This window comes from Athalia rosae, chromosome 6 (genome assembly GCF_917208135.1).
Source record: "Athalia rosae chromosome 6, iyAthRosa1.1, whole genome shotgun sequence".
In the NCBI taxonomy this organism is placed as follows: domain Eukaryota; kingdom Metazoa; phylum Arthropoda; class Insecta; order Hymenoptera; family Athaliidae; genus Athalia; species Athalia rosae.
The window spans coordinates 17,169,995-17,187,901 of record NC_064031.1 but is presented as its reverse complement, the minus strand read 5'-3'; the positions used below and the strand labels follow the sequence as shown (position 1 = coordinate 17,187,901).

Below are 17,907 nucleotides of genomic sequence, written 5' to 3'. Positions count from 1 at the left end.
GCTACGACTGTTGTGATATTACCCAGCCAAGTAAAACTTCTCTCGTAATATCATCCTCCGTACGACCTTTTTTGCTGCCTGGTTTTTCGCAGCGAACTCACTCGGTCGGCTCTCTATGGTTTCCGTAATATGAATTCAGAGCAAACGAGAGGCCACCCATTTCCCAAGGATAAAGGGGTAGTTTTAATCTGTAAAGTATGAATTTCTTTTCTCTCTCTCTCTTTGTTTTCACGTTTATTTTATTTTATTTATTTTTCGTTTCGCTTGCGGTGCCTCTCTCCTTTTCCGGTTCCTTTTATCACCTAGGCGGTCATATACGGCGGTGAAATGTACGCGCGGCAAGTCGACTTTGAGCCGTACCGCGCCGTTATACGCGACGCCGTTCTTTTGCGATACTGAAAGTTGCGGTAGTCGCGGTGCTGCACGACGGTCGTTAAATGTTAATTCTCGTTACACTTCTTGCACCCTCTCTCTCTCTCTCTCTCTCTCTACACTCTCTACTACTCTCAACTCTGCCGTCGAAGGAAAATGCAACTCTGTTTTACGAGAGAACATTTTTCAACCTCTCACCAAATAGACGAACGCACCGTACACCGCACTTTGTACGTTGTACAACTTTCGAAAAAAAAAAAAATGAAAAAAAATTGAAAAAAATAAGAACAAATAAATAAATATACATTCTCTCAAAGATTTACTCCGTGTCGCGATCTGAAGAAGTGTCCTGGCAATTTACATAAATTTACGGCGACAGAGACAATTTTTTTTCATCGCATCTCCTCGAACTTGTCCTTCTGGGTTAAAGTATGGGAGCATAATAATTGAAGTCCATTAAAATTAATTATACGAGAGCTTGAAATTCATATTTAGAAAGCTTAACCGGTTGATCTTGGGGACTCTACGACGGCGATGGGGTCGAGAACCGACGAAAATCTCCGCTTCAGCGATAAGCTCACCGTATCTGTACGCGGGGGTGGAATATAACTTAGTTGGATTGTTTTGCATTATGCATTAGCTCGGGTGAGCAGCTCCACCCTAAACCCTCTCAAACACTCCACGCAAGCCAATGTTAAACAATGAAAACGCACCCATTCCCACCCCCCACCTCCTCTTACTTCCTCCCTATATGGCTTGCACATTCCTCGACGACTCCTCCACTCCTCGAGGATCAAACGTCTCGCAGGTTTTACCGCGTAACTACCTGCAGTCGCGTAAGACCTGAAGGATACAACGCCGCGCGATCGTCGGAAACCCCCCGATAAATTGTTGCTCCGATTCGGAGTCTTCCCCTTTCCGTTCCTCCCTCGAAGTCTTATCGGGTTCTTGAAAAATCCTTGAAATATCCACAGGTGAGTATATCTATCTGGATTTTGCGAAAGTAATATAATGACTTCACTTTTTCTCGGTTGCGTCGCGCTGCATTTCATCGTCAGAGTGAGACTTGACCACAAATCACCTCCTGGGGATATTACAGTCGCGACTTATACTATGATCGTTCCGTTGCGACGCTCGATCTGTCAAAGACACGAGTTTTTGAGGGGTGTCCGGAAGCGTTCAAAGTCACATGAGTATGGTATAACAGGTTTTGCGCGTGTGCGCGCGTTATCCTCCAGGATGCAGCAATAAAATGCCATGCGAAGGTTAAGCGAGCAGTAAAAACGCTGTTATATTACCCCGCGCTTGTTATATCGTTCGTGTGTATATGTATAGAAACACGTACGGAAGTGGGATGAAGAAGAGAGCGGAAAGAGAAAAAGAAAAGGGACCATAAAATCGAAGGATATATGGAATGTGGCTTCCGCATATAATACTGTTTGAAAATTTTACTTTGATTCCCCGACTCGTATAACTACGGATATCACGCCGCGGGGTGCGATTGTGCTAAATTCCAAGTTTCGATTGATTCGGATCCAACGTTTATTTTATATATAGAAATTGGAGCGAAGCTACTCAACTCCTGTATATTCTGACTGGGAATCCCGTTCCCCCATCTTTAACTCTACCCCGTAGACGGCGCACGTTTGAGCATTGAAAGTCGCTGGAGTTCCGGGATCCGCGTCGGATCTAGGCCAACACGAGCAGTTTTCAAACTCCGACTATCTTCACGCCCCTCCGAGCCCTTGCTCTGCGCGACTTGCAAGAATCTTATGCACGGAATATAAACGTTGTATGCATCAACGGAAAATTGCCAAACGAGATCAACGCCCCCGCGACAAAGAAAACCTCTGGAGGCGATCTCTGGCACGAGACGTACGTACCCACCTATGAGGGTACGAATCGCGAATTGATACATCAATTCCGGATTCACAGAGATCCCTCAACTCGAGATCTTCGACGGAGAAACGTCCGATGAATCGGAAATCGGGAAAAACGTACACGCCCCGGTGTCGCTTTGAAGTTTTTCGGAGACTGTGGCATTTGATTTCTTTCGATTTTGGAATCGAAGTTCCAAATCTGGGAACTGAACTGTTCTACCCACAGAATTGATCGAGTTATTTCTGGTTTTTCGATTTTTGGAGCAGACAAATTGGGATATCTCGATAGGAAAAATTTCTAGCTCAATTTGGCTCCCTCGAAGGCCGAGGAATTCGAATATTTACAATCCATCCATGGGTCGAAGTATTCTAAAATTTCTCTGTCTACGAGAACGGGGTATCCAGCCCGAGCTTTGCTGGAGTCAGGTAGTCAGCAGCGTAGCGCTTTGTTGTGAGACGTCACCTTCGGGGCTGAGCAGAGGTGACGCCCCACAACAAACCGCGCGCCCGTGGCTACCTGACTCCAGATAAGCTCGGGCTGGATACCCCGTTCTCGTAGACCGAGAAATTTTAGAATATTTCGACCCACGTAGGGATTGCGATGAATCAAAGTGGGTCTACGACTAAAACCACTCGATATGTCTTAATTTTTCTGCTCCCAACAGCAAATAATTGATGATTACTCAATCGATTTTTGAGTAAAAAATAAATCATTGTTTCAATTAAGTTTAATATGCTTTTCTGACGTATTTTGACCTCAGAAATCCGAATCTGAAAGAAAAATTGATCCATCTTTAAAATTGACCGAGTTATCGCCAATTTTCAGCTTTTGGGGGTCAAAAATAAAAAATTTATTTTTTAGTCTATTTTAGTGTAATTTGAGCTCAGGAATCCGAATCTGGAAGAAAAATTGATCTATCTATAAAATTTATCGAGTTATCGCCATTTTTAGGCATTTTTTTGCATAAATTTGAGGATATCTCGAAGGGAAAAAATTGTAGCTCAATTTGGACGACGGATTCGTGTTCCTGAGGTCAAAATACATAAGAAAAGTGCCATACGATCAATTTTAAAAAATAAAAATTTTTGGCCAAAATTTGAAAAAATCGTAAGGGGTACCCCTTGGAAAAATCTCAAATTTTGGCCAAAAATTTTTATTTTTTAAAATTGATCGTATGGCACTTTTCTTATGTATTTTGACCTCAGAAACACGAATCCGATGTCCAAATTGAGCCACGATTTTCTCCCTTTGAGATATCCTCAAATTTATGCAAAAAAATGCGATAATTCGGCGATAACTCGGTCATTTTTGAAGATAGATCCATTTCTCTTTCGGATTCAGATTCCTGAGCTCAAATTACATTAATATAGACTGAAAAGTCAATTTTTTATTTTTGACCCCAAAAAGCTGAAAATTGGCGATAACTCGGTCAATCTTAGAGATAGATCAATTTTTCTTCCAGATTCGGATTCCTGAGGTCAAAATACGTAAGAAAAATGTAATACAATCAATTTTCAAACTACTTTATTTTTGGCCCAAAAATTGAAAAAATCCAAAGAGAATTCCCTCGGAATTTTTGTGATTATACGGTCAATAATCAAGATTTTCTCATATTTCGGTTCCTTATTTGACTCTTCTCATTTATTTGGATCTCAGAAGATTAAATCTGGAAGCCAAATTGATTTATTCACAAAAATGATCGAGTTATCGCTAGTTTTTCGAGTTTCATGTGGTAAAAACAACACGTATCTTCTCACATTCGGAGTTTCAACCGACATCAACTCCTTCAAACAGGAGGACACCGTGCGCTCTTCGTACGTTATTATAATCCTAGATCGGATTGCTGTGTAGCGTAAAGTACATGCACGAAAGCAGATAAGAAAAGCTCATTTCGTGTATCGCGGAATCGCAGGTGTGATCATGTATGTATAGAAATTTGAGCGAAGCTGCTGGCTCTTACTGCGCCCGCACAACACCATCTTCTGCACTACTCTCACGATTATTGATTAAAGGATCTTATTACACGCGGCAAATACTACGGGAGAAAATTGGATCCTGTTCTGAATTTCAATAGGCGAGTGAAAAAAAAAAACCATCGCGTTGTACATGCAACGCTACAATTCATTGGAGCATTTCGCAAAAAAAAAAAAATATCGCCACGGGTTTAAAAAGATGCATTCGCAAATTCGCATGATGTACATAAATATGAGATACAGTGATATTCCGGTTTGCCGATCACAGGGGATATTCGCAGGTTTCATTTCCAGATAATTTGTTGTGTTACATGTTGACTAGTGAACCGTATGGTAATTTCGAATAGCAGAGGTGCGAGCCGTACCGGCGGCAGTAGCGGAGCCGTATCGGGAGGAATAGCTGCAAGTCCCCCATCTAGTCTTGCGCGTCGTCGATTCTCCCCGTTGTACAAACGTACAGCGACGAGGATTGAAGCGGCGAGTGGCGACGCGAGGCTGGGAGGTGGATGAAATTTATGCGGTTCGTTGACGGCAGTGTACCAGGGAGTGCAGAACGCCCGATTTCGCGAGTAGCGAGTTGAACTGTAGTCGTTTTCCTCCTCCTCCCCTCCTCCCCTCCTCCCCTTTCCCCGGCCCCTCGCAATATTCCCATCTAGCTACACGAGGACGAGGTACACGTACAACTCAGGTACGAACGAACCACCGCCAGCCTTTGCTTAACTGCTCGTTAACAAAGTTATGATTGAAGGTTAAATTTCGTCAAATTACATCAATTAACGTCCACGTTTCACAGCGTTTACACACCCCTAAAATTTTAACGAATTTTTACGCCTTAGTAGACACTCTGATGAAAACCAAAGGTATGGGTGGGTATACATAATATGTATATCCGCTATCCGCGGCTCCTGTCCTACCGGTTGGTTAACTGGTAGGTATGTAATCTTCACTCCGACGATCATTACCACTCGCTTCTTGTTTCCCCCTACCCCAATTTTCCGCTCTCTTTTTCTGCATTAATTGGATCAACCGGAAGAAAAAAAATGATAATCAAAATGAAACCAATGAAAATCCCAAGGAAATGATGGAACTGATGATGAAAAAAAACAAAAAAAAACATCCATCAAGCTACTGAATCACTCGTAGTTGGAAAATTGTAATTATTTTTTTTCATCGCGTCGATCTACAGTCGAATGGTCAGGCGTAGATTATTCCGCCATATGTTTCGGCATCGATTGACGGGGGTTACGAAGGTGCAGAGTGCACAGAAGCCGGATAAAAATCGCGTTTGAATAATAGAAATACGTAAATGAAGGAACGGTGAAGCGTCAGTTGGAAACCCCATTTATATTGTATCCGACGCCGACGTCCGATGTTCTGCGAGTTCAGAACCCCCGGCTCACATGCCACCCGGGCCAATTTTGTTTGGGACATCTGGAATGTTATTAATATAAAATTACATCGCTTCGCCATTTCTCTTGCGCGTAATCTATGTGTTGTTATTAATATTATTCCTCGTCTTGCGCTACGTACACACGCAGATTTGTTGCAAAGGTATGTGAAAATTACAATCAAGGGGTGTACGAAATTAAATGAGGGGCGATGAAGATATTTCTCCACGGCTCGTCGTCGTTATCGATTCGGAAAATTTTCTCGTTTCGGTGTCTCATTTTTTCTTTTTTTTTTTCTCCTTTTTCATAATATCGTAATCCAAAGTGGTAGGAGGTGGCTGTTTCTTTACGTGCCCGTGAATTACGTCGAGTATAGATATAGAGATCACTCGGGGGGCACCGCTACCGCTAGCTGCTTCCATCGCCATCGATGAAGCGGAGGAGCTTTCATCGCGTAACCGAATTTCTTAGCAAATTTTACAGTTAAACGATCCTCGATAGCCCTATTTCAATTTGCATAAAAAGCAGCACCAAAGGCGCGCGGTAAGACCTTCCCTGTCCACCCCGCCGCGGGTCACCCCCTTTTTCCCGACGCACCCTCGAACCGTAAAAACGTAATTGGCTAGTGAGTCATTGATTCCGGAGACGCGAGAGACGCTTCGATTTACCCTCAGAACCCAGCTCCCTTATATACCTCGTGTATACCCCTACCAGACGACGATAAGCTCAATGAATATCCGCCGAGCACGTTTACTGGGATAAATTCATATCCAGTACTTCGACGCTGACGGAAAGACTCACTCGATACTTTCCTACGATGTTGCGCTATGCCGAAAGCGATAAAAATAAGACATTGACCCGAATTGAATTAAATCCAATTCGATCTACCGTCAAGTTTATACACGGTGAAATCGAACGGTGGAGAAAAATTACAGGAACAAGACCTCCCTCCCGCAGTCGATCCCCCGTAACGGATTACACCGGGATCGTTGCATCGCGCCCGGAGTTGTTCCGAATATTCGCTGATCGCCGAGTGACGATTAGGTACTGCAGAACGAAAGACGAGGGAGGCCCACCGATCGAGGTAACGTGAAACTATACCGCGCGGATCTTCTCAACGCAGATGATTAAGTTCGCTGCCCTCCCGTAACTTTTATCGAGCGATTTTAAAGATTGAATTTTTCCACCCACACTCTCATCCGCTGCCATTTTCAACCCCCTGCCCCGGTGAAACATCGTATAGTGTGCCAAAGTCGTCGAGTGCAAAAGATATCCAGCCAGCCTGGCGAGTAGCCATTTTTGATCGCGTCGTTGAAACTTTATGACGGAATCAGGAATCTCACCCTTTCCCCGAACCCGCGGCGCTCCTTATTTTATGCACTCTCATTTCCATACATACGTATGTTGTATAAATACGGGTATTGTAACGGAGACTCCAGTCGGAAGCTCGCCCCTCCGCCTTTCGTCCACCTACGTCTTTCGTTTCGTATTCGTGTATCAGCCAGATACGGAAACGGTCAAACGCCCTGCGTTCGTTTTTCATTCTCAACGAGACGAAAATGGGTTAATATCGGTTCTGTCGGTGACACACGCGACTGCCCCGATTTCCGATATACCCGCGCGAACCTTATATCCTCCCTTCTACCTCTGTACGAGTAACGGAAGATCCGAGACGTACATACCGCCAGATATACGGCAGACGTATAGTATATAACGTGGATGCAGCGGCCGCTCACATCGAATAATTCTGAAATGTCTCGCATTTTTATTATTTCTTGCAGCGTGCAGCTGCAGTCGTCACGGGGGAACGAGTTATATTAGAAACTTGTAAGTCCAGCTGCGAGGATTCGCAACTATATCCCGTAAAAGTTAATTAATCTTATTGAGTCGCGACACGCGTCTTCGCGGAAGATCTCGTTCGATGATACGCGGGCGCTGGTGCGCAGCTGCGCCATCGAAATACTTTTTGCAATATTTTTACAGGATTCGGTGCAGGTGCAGCGGCTGCTCGGTGGTAGCGTATTTTGGCAAACGTATTCGAGGGTGAAAATTTTCCACCGCGCAGCGATATCAAAATTGATAATAATGTATCGTATGGATAATTTGTCACATTTCTACGTCCCCCTGCCATCGCACGCGTTCGAACGGATCCTCTGGGTAATGGGGATAAAATTGTGACGAATTAGTATCGGGAATTCGGAAAAGTTGGAATTTTTTCTTCTCTCTCTCTCTCCTCCTCTCTCCGACCCCTAGGAGAGAAAGAGGGTCCGGTTATTGACGGATCGGCATTGATTTCCCGCCACCTGCTGCCATCGGCTCTCCCTGCAGCTTCGGAATTTCGTCCGTTTCCCAGAATGTTTGTCCCCGACCATCTTGCAGTGGTTGAAGGAAGACTGTAGGTGCGATGTGAACACACGTCAAACACGCCGCGGGTTTTGGTGTTTGTTTTGATGAATTATTTTTTTTGGAAATCTGCTCCCCGCGTAATCTAATCGACGTTGACGCGGGTGGGGTGGTTGTATATCACAGGTGCCGTTAGCAGTTGCGAGTCTTCCGTACTCGGCATATTTTCAATTCGCCTCCACCTTCCCTCGCCAGTTTCTGCAGGCTCTAATGCTCCTTTAGTTATTTACAGTAATGCAGAAATATATTTTCGTTTTATCATACGCGCAACTCTTGGCTGCAGAAACGTGCAACAGAAACAGATACAGGTTGGTAGGTTGTATTCGCTGGCGAGAGCACCTTTGATATCGCGCTACTTCAGCGAGGCAATTCCACATAAATTATTACTCCCATGCCGCGGGCTCCCAACCCCAAACTTCCCCTTCCACTCCCGCCTCGCGTTTTAATTTACATACCATTTTGCCACTGCGAGTAACTCGCTCACTACAAGATTTTTACTCGTTTGTCGTTTAATAATCGAGACTTTCGATTAGAAATTTCCATAACTTTACATTCTGGTTTATCTAGTTTTTCTTTTTTTTTTTCTCTCGCGTTTGCCCCTTCTTTTTCTCACAACCTCGCCGCAGGATATAAAGTTACACGACTATCAAATTTCAATATTCAGCTTTCGGAGATTTTCCCGAGGTCTCGTGTAAGAGTTCCTCGGTTTTTTCTTCGGGGAACTACACAAGAGGGGGTATGGAAAAAGAATGACAGGCGGATAGGGGTGCAGGTGCGGGGTGGGAGGTGGGAGGTGCATAAAAACCGCAGGGTGGAAAAGCGTTTCGTCTCGCATTTCCCAATTACCGGTCGGTGGGCAACCCTTCGCGTGCAGCATCGGTTATCTTCCATCTTTACACAACCCAATCCATAAAACTTTCATGGATCGTGTACGGAATGAAAGCGAATAAGAATCTCGCGTTTTCTTCATCGGACTCATCGGCGAATCTTTGGTAGAATCGGCCCATCGCAACGAGTAAAACTCCACAAGCGAACACCGGAATGTGGCGAATGGGAAAATTCATTTTCATTTATAAACGAACTGCAATTGAGAGCAAAAAAAAGTTTAATTTTTTCCCCCACTTTCGAACATGTTTTACGGTGTTTTTTTTCTTTTTTCTTCTTCCTTTTTTCCAGTCTAGCCGAGTAATCCCTCGCGGAGGGTACGGCGAAGCCCGCCCACCTATCGAACCGGGGCTTATTGGAAAGCAATTAATTATAACACCCTCGATATGCCTGCGATTCTCTTATCGTCTCGTTGTTAAATTGCCAATTGGTCATTTACGGTTTCCGGACTCCCGTAGCTGCTGCAGGTTTCAGGCTTCGCGAACTCTCTATAACCCGGACTTCCAATTAAGACTTCTCTTATGTAAATCGCGGTCACGGGTCAAAATTCATTGTTAACGCGTCGGCCCTATGGAATAATAATTTCCAATTTCCCGTCGGTTAAGTATGATCAAAATGTAAAGATTTTCATGTTCACTTCTGTAATTCCCTTAGCGAATTTAGCTTAGTTTACCATCAACAAAGCAACCGTGCCGAGTTGACTTTGACTCATTTCCCAGCTTCCAACTCCCCAGTCGACGAGTCGTAAACTTCGAATACCAGCTACACCGTAACCGCAACGGGAAGGGCGTAGCACGCCGAGTTATTAATATCAATTCAAGACTATGCTTTCGAACGACACCCTCGCCTTCGCGTATATCCACCCCTCCCACCCCCCACCCCCCACCCCCGAAAGTCTTGTTTCATTGTCGGAGTGTCACGTCAGCTGTCACTCTGCGTGGTACCTCGCCGAACTTTCCACCCCCTCCCCCTCGCTTTGTCATTGACAAAAATACCCTACCATCCGCAGTAGCGAATATTCAGCGACGTCGAGACTTTGCTCCACCCCTCGGGCTCTGCGAATGTAGTAGGTACACAGCTTGTACGTACTCCTGAGCGTCGAGTCGAAACTCAAAGTAAAATTAAACGCGTGTAGAAAATAAACGTGAGAACGAACCGGCGTCTCTTACCTCGAAATACACGCCGTGTTCGACCCGTACGCAGATGTTTCCCTATCGGAAGATGAACGTCGGTCAAATTTGTTTGTCCTCGAAACTGGACCGCGGTTTTAAGTGGACTTTTTTTTATCTACCACTCGTCTCGTTCGGTCTTTCGGTTTATTTTATTCTATTTTATTTTCCTTACCTCTCTTTTCTCGCAACCACGAAATTGAACGGCTCCAAGGGACGCCGCCACCCCTCCGCGTATAACCCTTTACGGTGGTTCGGTCCTCGCTTTAGTGCCGCTGAAACCCAATCACGGGTTCTTTGAAGGCACTCAAAAAGAAGCGAGAAAGTGCAAACACACCTCTTCATGCCGCCTACCCCTGTTATCGACTTTTCACGGAATTTAGGGGGACGGTATACGTACAGGTATACATTTGTACATTTCTCTTCCTTTTTTTTTTTCTTTTTTTTTTTCTATTTTCGTTCCCCCTGTTTTTTCCGTTTTCGAATTCCCTTGACGAGACATAAATTGCTACTTAATTCGCGTAACGCCGACGGAGATCCGACGTTGTATGCGCGAGGTATTGCATTAATAATAATCGGGCGTACATGCGACGGCGGGGAACATTTTTGTAATTGTTTTTCGTATCGGCATTACCTTTGTAACGATGAAAATTTTTTTGTCAGCCCCAAATGACGGGACGCGCTGTCGGCCCTTGAATTAGGATTAATTTCGAACGATTTAATTAACTTTTCTTACGCGATTACAGAGTTTCTCCGGAACTGCTCAAGACAGATAATTGCGTTCATAAACGCGGCTGGAGGTTGTTTATCTTGAGGCCAAAAGGGACGCTACTTCGTAAATTATGCTCAGATATAGAAGCTTTTAATGAAATTCAATGCAAACCGAATCAACGAGTAATCGGAATTAATACAACTCATCTGGTCTTTCATCGAAATGTCAAACGGTGAGAATCTCATTTTTCCGCGACGAGAGAAAAATAAATAAAAATAAATGAAAATAAATGAAAATAAATGAAAATGAATGAAACTAAAGTAAGATAAAATAAGAGCTCCGCTGCGAAATTGACGTGGTTTTCCTTTGAATCGATATTTGAGGTAAGCACTCAATTAGTGTAAAATTTCTCGGCGAAATTGCAAGCTTACCCGAAGCCGTCGGTGCGCCGTTTCGCGTTGTACACCTATATATCGGTATGTCTACATCTATTCGTAACGGGACTAGTATTCGCCAAGCTCTTGCTTGATGTGGGATTCTTTGATGTTCATTCTCCACCGGCTATACCGAGCAACAATTCAGCGGGGCCATTACGGAGTTGCATTTCAAAATTAATTACGTCATCCTATTGTGTGCATAAAAGCTCGCGCGATATAATAGAAATAACGGATGATTCCATTGTTGGATTTTTTCATCGCTTCGAAGTTTCGATCTTCACGTTGCTCGTATTGCTCTCATCTCGCGACCGGATCGATACGCTACAAGGCACGAACGTACGTAAATTGTACGTGCGGACGCGTGTAATCGAAAATTGTTCGACAACGCGAACGAGAAGTTCTCCGGAGGTGCGTCGTAGGTGTATTGACGGAGGTAGCTCGCAGCGACCTTCTCATTACGGGTAAGAAGAGCTCGACGTCTTCGTCGTCGCAAGTCGCGTCGCGCGGGACAATGAAGAAGTAGGGGAGGCGCGCGGCGAGAGAGAATGCCACCGGAATCCCCGGGAACAACCGCAAGGCACTCGAGCCGCGTAGGGAGCTTATCGTTTGAGAACGGTGCAAATATTAATGCCGCTTATTATATCGCGAGTCAAGAAACGGGCCTTGATATCGCGGTAGAAAACCCACGGAGCCCGCAGCTTGAAAGAGAAAGTGGCGGCGGTGCTACCGGCTGGTGGCTGTTGTCGTTTCTACCCCAAGCGATACAAAGCGGCAGTCGTTAAAGTCCTCCGGGTGGCCTACGGGGCGTCCCCGAGGAATCGAGCGTGTCCCTAGTTTCGGGTTTACAGGTTTTGCTGTTTCGGTGTTTCGGAATAACCCCTTTGCGCCTCCCCCAACCCTCTGCACTCGCGGTTATCGTCTGCGTAATGACGAAAGGCAAACTAGGAACGATGATTCTTCGATATGCATTGCTCGTGGTTTATTTATCAGCAGCTCCCGCTGCCGCTACAGCTACGCAGAGTTTCCGGGTAATTGGATTCGGTTCTATCTTATAGAAAGTTTGCTCCCGCAACCCGATACAGTTTCCAGAATCCGAGCTGTAATCATTCAATCTCTGCGTGAAAAGCTTCGAAAAGTAGAGACGAAAGATTCACGTCGCCTTCTAGCTTTATGACCGTGATCGTATTTTATACTCTGTCGAACGAACCGTGTTACGTAATGACTCGTCGTCATTCCCGAACGTCCCTTTTTTTCTCTACTCCGTAACTTTTTCCACGTTCTCGCCGACGGCTTATTTATTTATTCACCGATGTTTTCGTTTCATTTACACCGAGAACTTCCGCTCCATCGCTCATTTTTAATCCGCTAATCAACGTAATTGTCAGGCAAATTAGAAAAGAAATGCAATAAGCACGGTGGAAACGGGTGATGAATTACGGCGAGCACGAGTCGCGGCGATTTTCTCTAATTCCGCGAAGGAAACGTCGCAAATGATGCGCGGATCGAGGTAAATTGCGGGGGATCGCGGACACGGCGACGGACGACGAGAGCAGACACCGGGTTGCCGTTGGAGCTCGCACCCCGCCTCGATTATATTCCTCCGGGCTAATAACGCCAAAGTGAATTTGCTCGGGTAATTATAACGGACGGGGTAATAGAGCGGACTTGCTCGTGTTTTCTTCGCGGCGATCAACACGTCACTCGCCATTCAACGCTGCGTTACTCCTTCGCCGGTATTCGGGCATAATACGTCCACGAGGAAGACAAAACTCCGCGACTATCCGAAGGGGCTACGCGAACCAGCCCCCGGGGCTGAGGAGTTGCGGAGAAAAAATTTCAAGTAAAATTCACTCTCGATAAAATGAGAGCGAGGACCTCGTTTTGTACGCGTACTCGTAGACGTGCGCGGAGAAACATATTTTGACGGAAAACTCGGTATACATGTAGTCATACATTCGATTTACTTTCCTACTGCAATCTTGCGGTTCTTTGTCGTCGAGTGACGACCCGTCGTTTTCAAGAGTCTCTTTTGCAAATATATCGCGTAAATGTAATAATTGCGGTGTCGCTCGGCACTGGCAGATGTTCGACCTCCGTACCGAATTCGTTTACGTTTCGTGGTTCTCACGTCGGACGGTATGCTCGCCGAATTGAAAACCGTCCGAGATCGCTGCGGATCCGTCCGTTCGAGTAGGTCACGGGATCGAATGATTAGAAGACGCTACCGTACCGCGAAGAGCTTCGAAGCGTCTCCTGAGTGGATCGGAGAACGACGCACATTCCGCGACGGTACGAGTTACGAGAGTAGAGGCACCCACCCCAACCCCCGCTCTCGTTACCCGACACCGTATCCGCACCTTCTACACGTATGCCCGATGTCCCGGTGTGTCTAGCCGCTGGTGCCGTGAAATACCTGCGAGAGCTACTTATGCGTCGGTTTATGGCATTTTCTCTCCTCGAGACAGTTTTATTCCACATGGGAGTTTCTTCGGTATACGGGGTTTATGCAACGTACGGCGGTAACCACCGCATGTTCTCAACGTTCACCCGATGTATCTCTCGACCATGTATTCATATTTTCCTTCGACTGAAGTAAATTTAATCGGAGGGAAATCTCGTTGCGAGGTACCGTCCCTCGTCGAACTGCACCGTAACGCTGTGCCGGGATCCCTCGATTCGTTCGGCTTGGGATTTTTCGCCCTTTGAAAATTCACTCGACGAATCGATTAAGAGGGTCTCTCACCTATGGTCGATGATCGGGGAAATTCAGCTGAAATTCTGCAAGGGGAGTTATAACTTATAATATTGACAGAGCGGAAGGTATTCCGTGGAGTTATAGAAATGTAGTCGGGGCTTTTTCTTTTTTTTTTTCTTTAATTTAATTTCTTTTTTTCGTACGATCGCATCGGTCGAACCCTCGATCATTCTTGCGCGAAAGCTTCTGGAAATTCAATCGTGCAAAGTTATTACTCGATGACTCAACTATGTAATTCAGTCACGCTATCTCGGTGTCGATATCTCAAAGATTGCACTTTGAATCTGAAAAATGTTACGGATGTTCGAGTTTTAGATTCTAATTCACAGATGTAAAATACGCCTCTAATTAGTAGTGAGGTGTGGGCCTCTGAGGCGTAGGGAGTTTTTTTTTTTTATATTTTCTTCTTCTTCGCCCCCCCTCCAAGTTTTTATACGTGCATCCCAACTACCCCGACGAGCGCGTCGGATACGTATACTGGAAAGTTTTCTTTTCTGGCGCGATAATTATATGCGCCACCGCGTGCGTGTCGGAATATTATATCTTGAGTAGCTCCGGGAAACTCGGTTTCCAACAGCGGCGTTTCGGACGTAGGAAACTAAATTAAGATACGTACCTGCCTTATACTCGCGGTGTTGCGAACTCTTCAGGAAGCGAGACTAGGGCTTCGCTCTTGCCAACGGGATCTTCTCTCCCATCTCGAAATCCAACTCTCCACCGCTACAGTTCTTTCCTTTCTCCCCCTTTCTCGTTCCTTTTTTTTTCCTAGACTGCCGTGCCACGTCGCGTCATTGTGGCAACTTGAAAGCTTTCGCCGACGACGATCCACGCTCAACAGAGTTCGGGGTATCAACAGCTTTTGCGGAAAGGATCGGCTATTTTTATTTTACTTTTGTCCGGATTTGAAAAGCTCGTCATCGATCAGTTTCCATAACATTATATCAGTTGCGACGCGATTAATGTTACGAGGGAAACGGAGGCGTGATTCGTCTTTCCTATTCTCCGATCGCTAATTAGTCGATCGGATGTGGAAACGAACAAGGATGGAAATATACGAGGAGTGGAATCGTAACGGTGCGTAGCGTTCGCTCAAAGCTCTGATTTAGGAATCCTTACCACGGTGGAACGGCGTTGTGCCCGCACGTACACCTGGATTGATATGGATGGCAGGTATCAAGCGGGATTTGCGGGAAACATTAAGCCGCATCATGTATTTGAGGCTTCCAGTCACATTCAGCGTCGAAGCTTTTGCCCTCCGTTCTGTACCGTTCCCACTCTACGAATCACGACTCACGTCGCTACGCGTATGTCTCATGTATCCGTCTTTTGCATATACGTGTGCAGGTGCGTACCTACAAAGTACGAAATCTCACCTTTCGCAAGTCGTAAGTGACAATCTCGTGTACTTTGAGGCACCTCCCGACGCGCGAGAACGGAATGAAATGATAACGTTCGCCGAAACTCGCGCCTGTTTTCCAATTTCATCGTGCGATAATCCCGGAAGATTTTCGACATCGAACTCGTAAGCTCGCCGCAATGAAAATGCGACGATTCGCCGTGAAAAAAATCATACGACTCTCGCGGCAAACTGCAACAAAGTAAGTGTCTTTGTGGAGTAAAAAGTCGCGAGTTACATCTACGAGGGTCGTTCGATATAATTTAGAATCCTCTGAAACTGTTCCAGTTTTACTACTTCTCGCAGCCTCCGGAGTGCAGTGCCAGGGGAATTCAAACTGGTTGTAGAATTTGTGGTTAGCGCAGATTTAGCCGGGTACATTTGAGCTGTCATCGGCTCATAGTTGCGTCTAGAAATGGGAAATACGGGACGCGGTCCTCTTAGACCCGCAGCTATGGAACTCGAGGTGCGGTGGGGTGGTTGGCGGTTTGGTGCTCGACGAGTGGCGGGTGGTGCGCCCCGCGGGGAATCCCGAGTCGGTCGGTATACACGGTTATACTATACGTGTGTACCTCCCGTGGAACGTGCACGTATAGCGGAGGGGGGGGTGGGTGGCATTGATCGCCGCGTCTTCTTTAATATACCATACGGGGGAGGGGGGCGGACGGGGGTGGGTAGGTGGCGCGAGAATAACCAACGTCGAGAGGAAATCTTCGCCCTTATCGCTACCCCAGTTTTTTCAGTAGATGCATTTCAACTCTTTTGACGTCTAAAAAACTTCACTTATTCGACTTCAGATTGGCTCCGATGAAATACACATTTTATTCAATTCCTCAAAGACCGAGATCGAGAAATACCCGTGTACGAGAGATGTAATTTTTATTACGTACACGGGACACCCGTAACCCGCGTCGTCGCGCGAGATGGAAAACTTTTAAGAGGGGTCGTCGAGTTGACCTCCCCGTTCCTTTGCCATTGGCGGGTATTTGTACCGAATATCAACGTCACTTTCCACTTTCAAGTACGAACTCATCTACCCCTAACTTTCCATACCCCCGACCAGTCTGCTGAACTCCGGTTTTCGTCTGCGTTTCGTACCTGCACTCACCAAAGTTTTGACGCTCGCTCGGCTTCGGATGGTCCTTGAAACGGTCCTCGAGCAAAGGCTCGCGGAGGCTCAACGAAAATAGAACTAGCTACATATACACACGTATACCACATATTCAACGCCCGGTTGAATCTGCAACTCTGAAATATCTCTCCGTATCTTTGTCTGACTTGGAGCTTTTGGAACTCATTAACGTAGGAGTTCGCGGTGAGGGGGGTTTTTCCACGGATTTCAACCATTCCCATAAGAGGGAGGGAAAAAACTTGTACCGAAATCGCGACCGAGCCTTCAGCCGGGGGATTTCAAGCTTGGCGACCCTCGAAACTAAAGGGTTGGATTAGCTCGATATACAAACATTATCGGAGAAGACGCGGAGGTCTTAATTGCTATGATTTTATTCGATTAGGGAAACTGCGTTCGGATTTCAGAAGTTTGGGGCAAGTTTGTCCCTGGGCTGAGTGCGGCTCACCACTCGAGCTTTGAACGGTGAACACCGTAGCTTAGCTTCCCTTTAATCGAGAAAGCTGAAATCTCCTAGCCTCCGGACTTCGAGTCTCAGATCCTCCCTTCCGATCCTACATCCTTCTCCCTCCGCTACCCTCCGACCCTTTCACTCCGCAGGCCCACTTCCACTTTCACATTCTTCCGGATCGCGGAAAAGTATTCCCTCTCTCCCTAGTTGCATCTCGTCACCTGCTATTCCTTACTCAATTTCAAACTTCGTGTCGTACACGTGTGAAGTGTACGTATTTACGTACGTGCACCGCGCGAGAAACCTCAATTTTATGACACGGTTATGAAACCAAAGACTTTGTTTCCGTGTCATTTTCATACGGATGGACGTGTACCCGTGTTACGTTATACCTTGCGACGGGCTTGCCGCAGTTATATTATCTCACGGGAATTACTTTACCTGGAAAATGTCACGACAATGTCGTAGAGAAATGCTCAGAAATATGTACGTACGTTTGTTTCTCGACGCGAGACAAAATTACTACGCGAAAAATTCATGGATAATAATGATACGAATACGAAGACGGGTGAAACTCGGAGCAAAGTCAACGTCGCATCGACGCTGTATTTTTTTCGACGGAATTACACTTCTCGCTGTACGTGTGTACGGATATTACCGTCTCCGGGAAGGTCAGGCTTTGTAAACATTTCTGACTTCGCGAAGGGAAGTTTTTAACGAATCGACCGTCGGAGCTTCCCATGTTGTTACGTCCCATGAAAAAAAAACATCAACACCTCGTCGAAGGGAAATTTTTCTATTTTATTCCATTGTAGATCAAAGTGAACTTGGAACTCTCGGTGAGACCTCATTTGTCTGCGAGTTTCTTGCGAATATTCTAAAATCAGCTCTTTCATCTCATCGTATACAAGAAAGTTCGCCGGACTCCGTGATTCGATTTATCGGCATACAGAACA

At 45.8% G+C, this 17,907-nt stretch overlaps 1 protein-coding gene across 2 annotated transcripts in view; it reads left to right on the top strand.

Moving 5' to 3' along the window:
• LOC105688574 (protein timeless homolog) overlaps window positions 1–17,907 on the top strand; it is a 79,927-nt gene that overhangs the window by 11,305 nt on the left and 50,715 nt on the right. The window lies entirely within an intron of this gene.